This window comes from Budorcas taxicolor, chromosome 23 (assembly GCF_023091745.1).
Source record: "Budorcas taxicolor isolate Tak-1 chromosome 23, Takin1.1, whole genome shotgun sequence".
Taxonomy (NCBI): domain Eukaryota; kingdom Metazoa; phylum Chordata; class Mammalia; order Artiodactyla; family Bovidae; genus Budorcas; species Budorcas taxicolor.
The window spans coordinates 23500030-23509837 of record NC_068932.1 but is presented as its reverse complement, the minus strand read 5'-3'; positions in this window follow the sequence as shown (position 1 = coordinate 23509837).

The following is a 9808-nucleotide window of genomic DNA, read 5'->3' as shown; positions in this document are numbered from 1 at the left end:
ACAGAGCCTATCTGGTACAGTAGGGGTCAGAAAACCTACCTCTTTCTTTTTTTTCTTAGCTGCACCACATAGCTTGCAGGACCTTAGTTCCCTGATCAGGGCTTGAACCTGTGCTGTCGTGGTGGGGTGAGGGGGTGTGGAAAGGTGTGGAGTCCTAACTTAACCACTGGACAGTCTGGGAATTCTCAAACCTGTCTTTCTTTATACATAAAGTTTTATCAGTTCAGTTCAGTCACTCAGTCGTGTCCGACTCTTTGCGACCCCATGAATCGCAGCACACCAGGCCTCCCTGTCCAACACCATCTCCCGGACTTCACTCAGACTCACGTCCATCGAGTGCATGATACCATCCAGCCATCTCATCCTCTGTCGTCCCCTTCTCCTCCTGCCCCCAATCTCTCCCAGCATCAGAGTCTTTTCCAATAAGTCAGTTCTTCGCATGAGGTGGCCAAAGTATTGGAGCTTCAGCTTTAGCATCATTCCTTCCAAAGAAATCCCAGGGCTGATCTCCTTCAGAATGGACTGGTTGGATCTCCTTGCAGTCCAAGGGACCCTCACGAGTCTTCTCCAACACCACAGTTCAAAAGCATCAATTCTTCAGTGCTCAGCCTTCTTCACAGTCCAACTCTCACATCCATACATGACCACAGGGAAAACCATAGCCTTGACTAGATGGACCTTAGTCAGCAAAGTAACGTCTCTGCTTTTCAATATACTATCTAGGTTGGTCATAACTTTTCTTCCAAGGAGTAAGCGTCTTTTAATTTCATGGCTGCAATCACCATCTGCAGTGATTCTTCTAGAGCCCAAAATAATAAAGTCTGACACTGTTTCCACTGTTTCCCCATCTATTTCCCGTGAAGTGATGGAACCAGATGCCATGATCTTCGTTTTCTGAATGTTGAGCTTTAAGCCAACTTTTTCACTCTCCTCTTTCACTTTCATCAAGAGGCTTTTTAGTTCCTCTTCACTTTCTGCCTTAAGGGTGGTGTCATCTGCATATCTGAGGTTATTGATATTTCTCCCGGCAATCTTGATTCCAGCTTGTGTTTCTTCCAGTCCAGCATTTCTCATGATGTACTCTGCATAGAAGTTAAATAAGCAGGGTGACAATATACAGCCTTGACGTACTCCTTTTCCTATTTGGAACCAGTCTGTTGTTCCATGTCCAGTTCTAACTGTCGCTTCCTGACCTGCATACAGATTTCTCAAGAGGCAGGTCAGGTGGTCTGGTATTCCCATCTCTTTCAGAATTTTCCAGTTTATTGTGATCCACACAGTCAAAGGCTTTGGCATAGTCAATAAAGCAGAAATAGATGTTTTTCTGGAATTCTCTTGCTTTTTCCATGATCCAGTGGATGTTGGCCATTTGATCTCTGGTTCCTCTGCCTTTTCTAAAACCAGCTTGAACATCAGGAAGTTCACGGTTCACGTATTGCTGAAGCCTGGCTTGGAGAATTTTGAGCATTACTTTACTAGCATGTGAGATGAGTGCAATTGTGCAGTAGTTTGAGCATTCTTTGGCATTGCCTTTCTTTGGAATTGGAATGAAAACTGGCCTTTTCCAGTCCTGTGGCCACTGCTGAATTTTCGAAATTTGCTCGCATATTGAGTGCAGCATTTTCACAGCATCATCTTTCAGGATTTGAAACAGCTCAACTGGAATTCCATCACCTCCACTAGCTTTGTAGTGATGGTTTCTAAGGCCCACTTGACTTCACATTCCAAGATGTCTGGCTCTAGATTAGTGATCACATCATCATGATTATCTGGGTCATGAAGATCTTTTTTGTACAGTTCTTCCGTGTATTCTTGCCACCTCTTCTTAATATCTTCTGCTTCTGTTAGGTCCAGACCATTTCTGTCCTTTATCGAGCCCATCTTTGCATGAAATGTTCCCTTGGTATCTCTAATTTTCTTTAAGAGATCTCTAGTCTTTCCCATTCTGTTCTTTTCCTCTATTTTTTTGCATCGATCACTGGAGAAGGCTTTCTTATCTCTTCTTGCTATTCTTTGGAACTGTGCATTCAGATGCTTATATCTTTCCTTTTCGCCTCTCTTCTTTTCACAGCTATTTGTAAGGCCTCCTCAGACAGCCATTTTGCTCTTTTGCATTTCTTTTCCATGGGGATGGTCTTGATCCCTGTCTCCTGTACAATGTCACGAACCTCATTCCATAGTTCATCAGGCACTCTATCTATCAGATCTAGGCCCTTAAATCTATTTCTCACTTCCACTGTATAATCATAAGGGATTTGATTTAGGTCATACCTGAATGGTCTAGCGGTTTTCCCTACTTTCTTCAATTTGAGTCTGAATTTGGTAATAAGGAGATCATGATCTGAGCCACAGTCAGCTCCCAGTCTTGTTTTTGTTGACTGTGTAGAGCTTCTCCATCTTTGGCTGCAAAGAATATAATCAATCTGATTTCGGTGTTGACCATCGGCATATGTAATTCTTTGTTTACATATTATTTATGGCTGCTTCTGAGCTACAGCAGCAGAGTTGAGTGGCTGCCACAGGGACTCTGTGGCCTACAAAGCCAAACATATTTATTATATGGACCTTTACAGAAAAAATTTTTCCCAGTCTCTGTTCTAGGATACTGGTTTCCTATTTAGTGCTCTCAGATCCATTATTTGGTTTCCTCTTTTCTCCAAATATTTATCTACTTTCCAGGTGCTATTGCTGCCTCCTCTAGTAAATTCTCTGAATTTTCAATAACTTGTTTTATTGTAGATTGTGCTGCTTGGTCTATTAACAGGACATGATATGACTTGTGGAACAGGCAGGTGACATCAGGCAACCATTGATCTTTGTCCATGCCAACTAAGCCCTTCCTAATAAAGAGAAGGCGTGATCTTGCCCATCTTGAGGGAATTTAATTTTATTTTATAAAGAAGTGACCATTTTCACACTTCTCCAGCTCCTGTGCCTGGGTCTGTAACAGGCTCTGACTTACAAATGGGAACAGGCTTATTTACTATGCCTAGCAGGTGCATGAGCTTTCCCCATAGCTCAGTGGTAAAGAATCCCCCTGCAATGCGGGAGACATGGGTTCGCTCCCTGGGTTGGGAAGATTGCCTGGAAAATTCCATGGACATATAGGAGCCTGGTGGGCTACAGTTCATAGGGTCACAAAGAGTCAGACATTACTGAAGTGACTGAGCATGCATGCATGCGGCAGGTGCCTATGTCTTATTACATCAAACTGTCTCTATCTCTGTTCAAAGCAAGATGAGCGTGACCCAGTTCTCCTATAACACTGGAGTCCTGACCTGGCTCTACTGTGGGAGACCGTTCTTACTGGACTGTGTGACTGACTGATGCTTTGTCCACTCCTGCCTGAATATCCTGTAGGGCATGAACCACTATCCTCCAAACTGCAAGCTCTTCTGTCACTTACAAACATTCATAGGATTTGGCTAAAGTCCTGTCTGAAAGGAGGCTATCAGCTTTTCCAGTCTTTTCTGACTACTGCTGAGTAGAGGTTTTGCCTTAGAATTCCAATATTTCTAGTGGAAGAGCATCGTATCCTCTTACAAGGGGAAAATAAAGAAAAAACAAACTCCCAAACCCAAGAAATTGCTGCTGGATGATTTATACAGCATATGCAAAAGTATTCACTTTCAATTGCTTAGTTATATCATTCTCTACCTATCTGGACCCAAAGTGATCTGAAGGAGATTGTTGCTCTGCTTAAATATCTTCCAGTGGTTTGCCACAAACTGGTTCCTTTTCTTTCCTCAGTGGGCCCTTCTGATTGTAGTCTCAACCAAGAAGCCATGTGAGAAGTGAAAATGAAAGTTGCTCAGTTGTATCCAACTGTATAGTCCATGGGTTTCTCCAGGCCAGAATACTGGAGTGGGTAGCTGTTCCCTTCTCCAGGGGATCTTCCCAATCAAGAGATTGAACCTAGGTGGCTCAGAGGTTAAAGCGTCTGCCTGCAATGCGGGAGAGCTGGGTTTGATCCCTGGGTCGGGAAGATCCCCTGGAGAAGGAAATGGCAACCCACTCAAGTACTCTTGCCTAGAGAATCCCATGGACAGAGGAGCTTGGTAGGCTACAGTCCACAGGGTCGCAAAGAGTCAGACACGACTGAGTGACTTCACTTCTTGACCATCTGATCCACCAGGGAAGCCCAAGAATACTGGAGTGGTTAGCCTATCCCTTCTCCAATGGATCTTCCCAATCCAGGAATCAAACCTGGGTCTCCTGCATTGCAGGCTGATTCTTTACCAGCTGAGCTACCAGGGAGGCCCAAGAAGCCATGGGTTGCCTTATCTTGCAGAATATCTGCTCTGAATTAAGCTAAACCTACATCGAGTGTTTACCAATGTAACCATACCCTCACCCCAAATGACAAAACTCTGCCTTATACACTTTAAAATATTTGGATCTCAAAACTATCAGTTGGAGACATTTCATTAGCTTGCTTGGACACACACACACACACACAAACCCCTTTTAAACTATTTATTTTTTAAGGACAGGAAGAAGCTATCTAACATTCCTTAACACATCATGATGTGTACCTGACATGTATCTTTGGGTTCATGAAAGCATGTTAAAAAAAAATGTTTAATCTTATTTAGTCTGTTTCTTTGGTCCAGTTTCATCTTATTTTTGATGGACAATTTTTTTGGGGGGGGGCAAAATTTTTGATGAACAAAAGTTTGAGGACTTTTTTTAAAATTCAAGAATTATTTCTATTACACAATTTTTATAACCTCTTTTTTGTCTCCAAAGTCTTTGAACATAATGCTGAAGAGAAAGTTTGATGTAATCATAATATACCATTTTCATATTGCCATTTTACTTTTAGCTATCTTTATTGAGAATCATTCACATATCATACAATTCACCCATTTATAGTGTACAGTCCAGTGGATTTTTGCAATCATCACCATATTAAATTTTTATGCCTTTCATCACTCCCACAAGAAACTCTGTACCTGTTAAACGTACATACCCCATTCACCCCGGACACGTCAGTCAGAGGCAATCACTATTCTATTTCCTGTCTGTATGGATTTGCTTCTTCTGGACATTTCTTATAAATAAAGCCACACCATATGTGATCCTTTATGACTGGCTTCTTTCACTCAGAAAAATGTTTCCAAAGTTCACTCATGTTGTAGCATGTTTCAGTACTTCATTTCACTTTGTGGTTAAATAATATCCCACGGAATAGACAGGCAACATTTTGTTTATCCATTATCTTGATGACTATTGGAATTCTTTCTTGCTACTATAAATTATGCTGCTATGAACATTCACGTAAGAGCTGTTGAGTGGACATATATTGTCATTTCTCTTAAATATACACCTAGGAGTGGAATTGCTGGGTTATATAGTAACTTTATCTTTTGGCCATGCAGGCATGAGGGATTTTAGTTGCCTGACCAGAGATCGAACCCATGCTCCCTGAAATGAAAGTGTGGAGTCCTAACTACTGGACTGCCAGGGAATTCCCTGTATGGTAACTCTTAGTTTAGCCTTTTGAGAACTGTCAGGCTGATTAAAGTCTTTGGTGAATTACTTATTTACAAACAAAAGAAATCACTCCAAGTTCCAAGGAGCATTTATGGATTTCTTGACCGCCCCACCCCCCCGCAACTAGTCCTATCATGTTGGTCATGGATCTGCTTTGTAATTTTGGTGTTCAGAAGGAGTGGACCTGAAGGCGTCTGGCAGCAAGAGCAGCAGCTCCAACAGAAAGAGTGTTCCAAAAGCTGTACCAGGAAGATTAGAATGGACATTTCCCAGATGGGTCTTAGCCCGTGGAGATATTTCCCAACCCACCCTTCTTATCCCAATAAAAACAAATTCACAAGAAAGAAAATTGGTTCCCAGAGACCCACTATTCTTTACAGTCCACCAGACTCTGCTATCTCGTGAAGGACATAGTGAATTAGTGCGTGCACTAATATTGATTTTTATTTTTTGGCCATGCCAAGTGGTTTGCAGGGTCTTAGTTTCTCAACCAGGGCTTGAACCCTGGCCCACAGCAATAAAAGCTGGGAATCTTAACCACTGGACCACTAGGGAATTCCCAATGATTTTTAGATATGTTTTTGCTTTTATTTATGTGTGTTTGGCTGTGCTGGGTCTTTGTTGCTGCACGGGTTTTTCTCTAGTTGTGGAGAGCACGGGCTCCTTTCTAGTTGTGGTGTGAGGGCTTCTCTTTGCAGTGGCTTCTCTTATTGTGGAGCACAGGCTCTGGAGTGCACGGGCTTCAGCAGTTGTGGCACATGGCTGTGGCATATGGACTCAGCAGTTGCGGCTCCCTGGCTCTAGGGCACAGGCTCAATAGTTGTGATGCGTGGGCTTAGTTGCTCCGTGGCATGTGGGATCTTCCCGAATTGGGGACTGAACCCGTGTCTCCTGCATTGGCAATTGGATTCTTAACCACTGAGCCACCAGGGAAGCCCCTAGATATGTCTGTTTGAAATATCAAAGCAAACCTCCCTCCCCTGACAAAACAAACAAACAAAAACACCTTCTAATATTGATATTTTACATTTTCTACAACTAATCATGATATAGGGACTAGAATTACTGGTTGTGCTAGATCCGTTTTTGCTGTCTTACATTTATACCATTCTAACAAGATAGCATCCAGGGCTGAGAGAGAAGTTCTGGTTCAATCTAGGGCATGACTCAGCTGTGGTGCCTTATCAAAATGTAAAGATCCCAGATAAGTGCTCCAGATATAACTTGGATGTGGTAACCCACATGATCACAATGGAGTACAAGAAATTCTCATTTGACACAAGAGATACATTGTAGAAGGCCTGCATATTACAAATATCACATAATTAAGCCATTTGTCATATGCATAAGTCAGCATTCTACCAAAGAGAGATAATCAATAGGAGATGTATATGTATATATATATATATATATATATATATATATATATATATAAGATTTATTATTACAAGGAATTCCCTTATATGATTGTGAGTGCTTGCTAAGCAGGGTCTGAAATTTGTAGGGCAGGCCAACAGAATGGAAACTCCTGTGCACGGGCTGATGATGCAGTCTATAGAAAGAATTTCTTCCTCAGAGAAATCTTAGTTTTGCTTCTAAGGCTTTTTAACTTATTGGATACGATCCATTCAAATTATAAAGGATAGTATCTTTTACTTAGTTACTGATTGTTAATCACATGTACAAAGTACTTTCACAGTAACACCTAAGCTTTTGAATAACTATATTATAGCCTAGCCAAGCTGACACATAAAAATAGCCATCATGGGACTTCCATGATGATCCAGTGGCTAAGACTCTACCACTCCACTGCAAGGGACACTGCTTCAACCCTTGGTTCGGGAATAAGATCCCACATGCCACATGGTGTGGCCAACAAATAAAAAAAGTGATTTAAATTAAAAAAACTAGCTATCATACCAAAGGACTGACAAAGGCTGCAGATATTTTGGTTTACCAACTATACTGACACGCCCCCATGGCAGTAATGCAAGTTCATAATTAACTCAGCTTATCAGCTTTGAAAATACTGCAAATCTTGATTGTATTTTTAAAAATTTTAGGGTTTTCAATATTTCATATTCTTTACATAAAGTAAAACTTTATTAACATTGTTATTACTATTTTTATATAATACTAATTTAAAATTATACTATTGAAATGCACAGTAGAAGCAATTCTTTTGTCAGATAGCTTTTACAATGTCAATCATGGTTAAAAACTATGGCTTTTAACATAATTATGTGGAGGCTTTTGCAGTTTTAGGCCTTTTAAGGAGAGCACCTTGGGTATCTAGGTCTGTCTCTTTCAGTTTCTTCAACCATCCTCTTTCACTGTTATAGTCCAGTTCCCATCCTCTTCCCTTGAGACTCTACACTCCTTATAGGAGGAGACATTTTCTTCCTTCCTTCCATGTCTTCTTGGATTTTGCAGACCTCCATATCTCAGGCTTGATCAGACTTTGGGGACGTCAAAGAGAGAGGTGAGGCCTAGTTCAGGAGCCATGGATGCGGACTGAAAAAGGATGGAAGGGGGCAAGGCACAACCTCTAAAGGAATGACACAGCCCTTGAAGATATAACCAGAAGTGGTTAGAACCAACTAGGTCCAAGAGAGTAGAAGATTAGACTTCCCATAGGCCTTGAGCCTCATCACACACTCACTGCAATACATTAGCATGCTAAATGACACACCCACATACACCATGTCTGTTTCGAGGTTGACTGTAACTAGGTGGTGGCTCAATTCCTGGAAATCTCTACCCCTTCCCCAAAATATTGATAGTTGGAATAATCCTCCTATTTATTAGCCTATGAAATTACTCAGTCCATAAAAACAACCACCTCATATTTTGCCTTCTGAGATGGCCCACAGTCTCATTATAGAGTGTGTTTCTCTCTAAATAAACTCACCTCTTACCTATCACTGTATCTTTCACTTAATTCTTTCTGCATTGAGACAAAGAACCTGAGCTTCAGGGCTTCCTTTGTGGCTCAGTGGTAAAGAATTCACCTGCCAATGCAGGAGACACAGGTTCAATCCCTGGTCCAGGAAGATCTCACACACCATGGAGCAACCAAGCCTGTGAGCCACAATTACAGAGCCGATGTGCCACAACTATTGAAACTCTCACCCTAGAGCCCATGCTCTGCAACAAGAGAAGCTACTGCAATGAGAAGCCTGCACCCCTTAACTAAAGAGTAGATCTGCTCACCACACCTAGAGAAAAGTCGGTGTAGCAACCTGCACAGCCAAAAATAAATAAATACATTTTTTTTTTTAAAGAAGAAACTGAGCTTCACTAAGTCCTGAGACCAGATGTGATCTCAGTTGAAATACCACAGATTCAAGTCTCAATCTGAGTTTTGGCAGCATTTGAAGTTCTAACTTAGGGGTTTGAGTCACAATCCAAGTTTTTTGGTTTCAGCATCAAATCCAGCTCAGTTTCACCAAAATGAGCAAAGGAATTTGATATCTTCTCCAGTTCCCTGAGAAGTATGCACACCACTCCCAAGTCAACATCAGTTTTACTCGGTGACAACACATTCTTTCACAGATGTCATTTCCCACAGCATTATTTCGTTAAGGGACATTTGACTCCTCTCTGAATATGGCTTCCAAACTTCACAATAGTCGCCAATATCTTTCCAAGAATAAAGTACACCAGCTCCAAATCTCTCTTCTAATAAGATTGGGGGATTGGGACGCATTGGTAGGTCTCAGTTCCTGCTTCAGCAGGCCCTCAATAAATATTTGCTGAATTAAATAGAATGAACTTTCCTTTATGTGATGGGGAATCACACATGGCCTTTGAATTATGATTAAATTTCCACCGTGTGGCAATACAAGCCTTAATTCCTCCAAATAAACTTACATATTTCAAAGTAGAAACTTCATACTTCCTAATGGAAACATTCTTGCACAGAACAACATCACTGGTACTCAAGTTGAAATTATTGTTATTCATAATGCAACATCGTTATAGCAACTATTTTAGGGCTCCGCGCATCTGATACAAACAGAATATTGTCTGCTGCTTCTGCTGCTAAGTTGCTTCAGTCGTGTCCGACTCTGTGCGACCCCATAGACGGCAGCCCACCAGGCTCCCCCGTCCCTGGGATTCTCCAGGCAAGAACACTGGAGTGAGTTGCCATTTCCTTCTCCAATGCATGAAGTGAAAAGTGAAAGTGAAGTCGCTCAGTCGTGTGCGACCCCATGGACTACAGCCCACCAGGCTCCTCCATCCATGGGATTTTCCAGGCAAGAGTACTGGAGTGGGCTGCCATTGCCTTCTCCAAGGAACAAATTCCGTC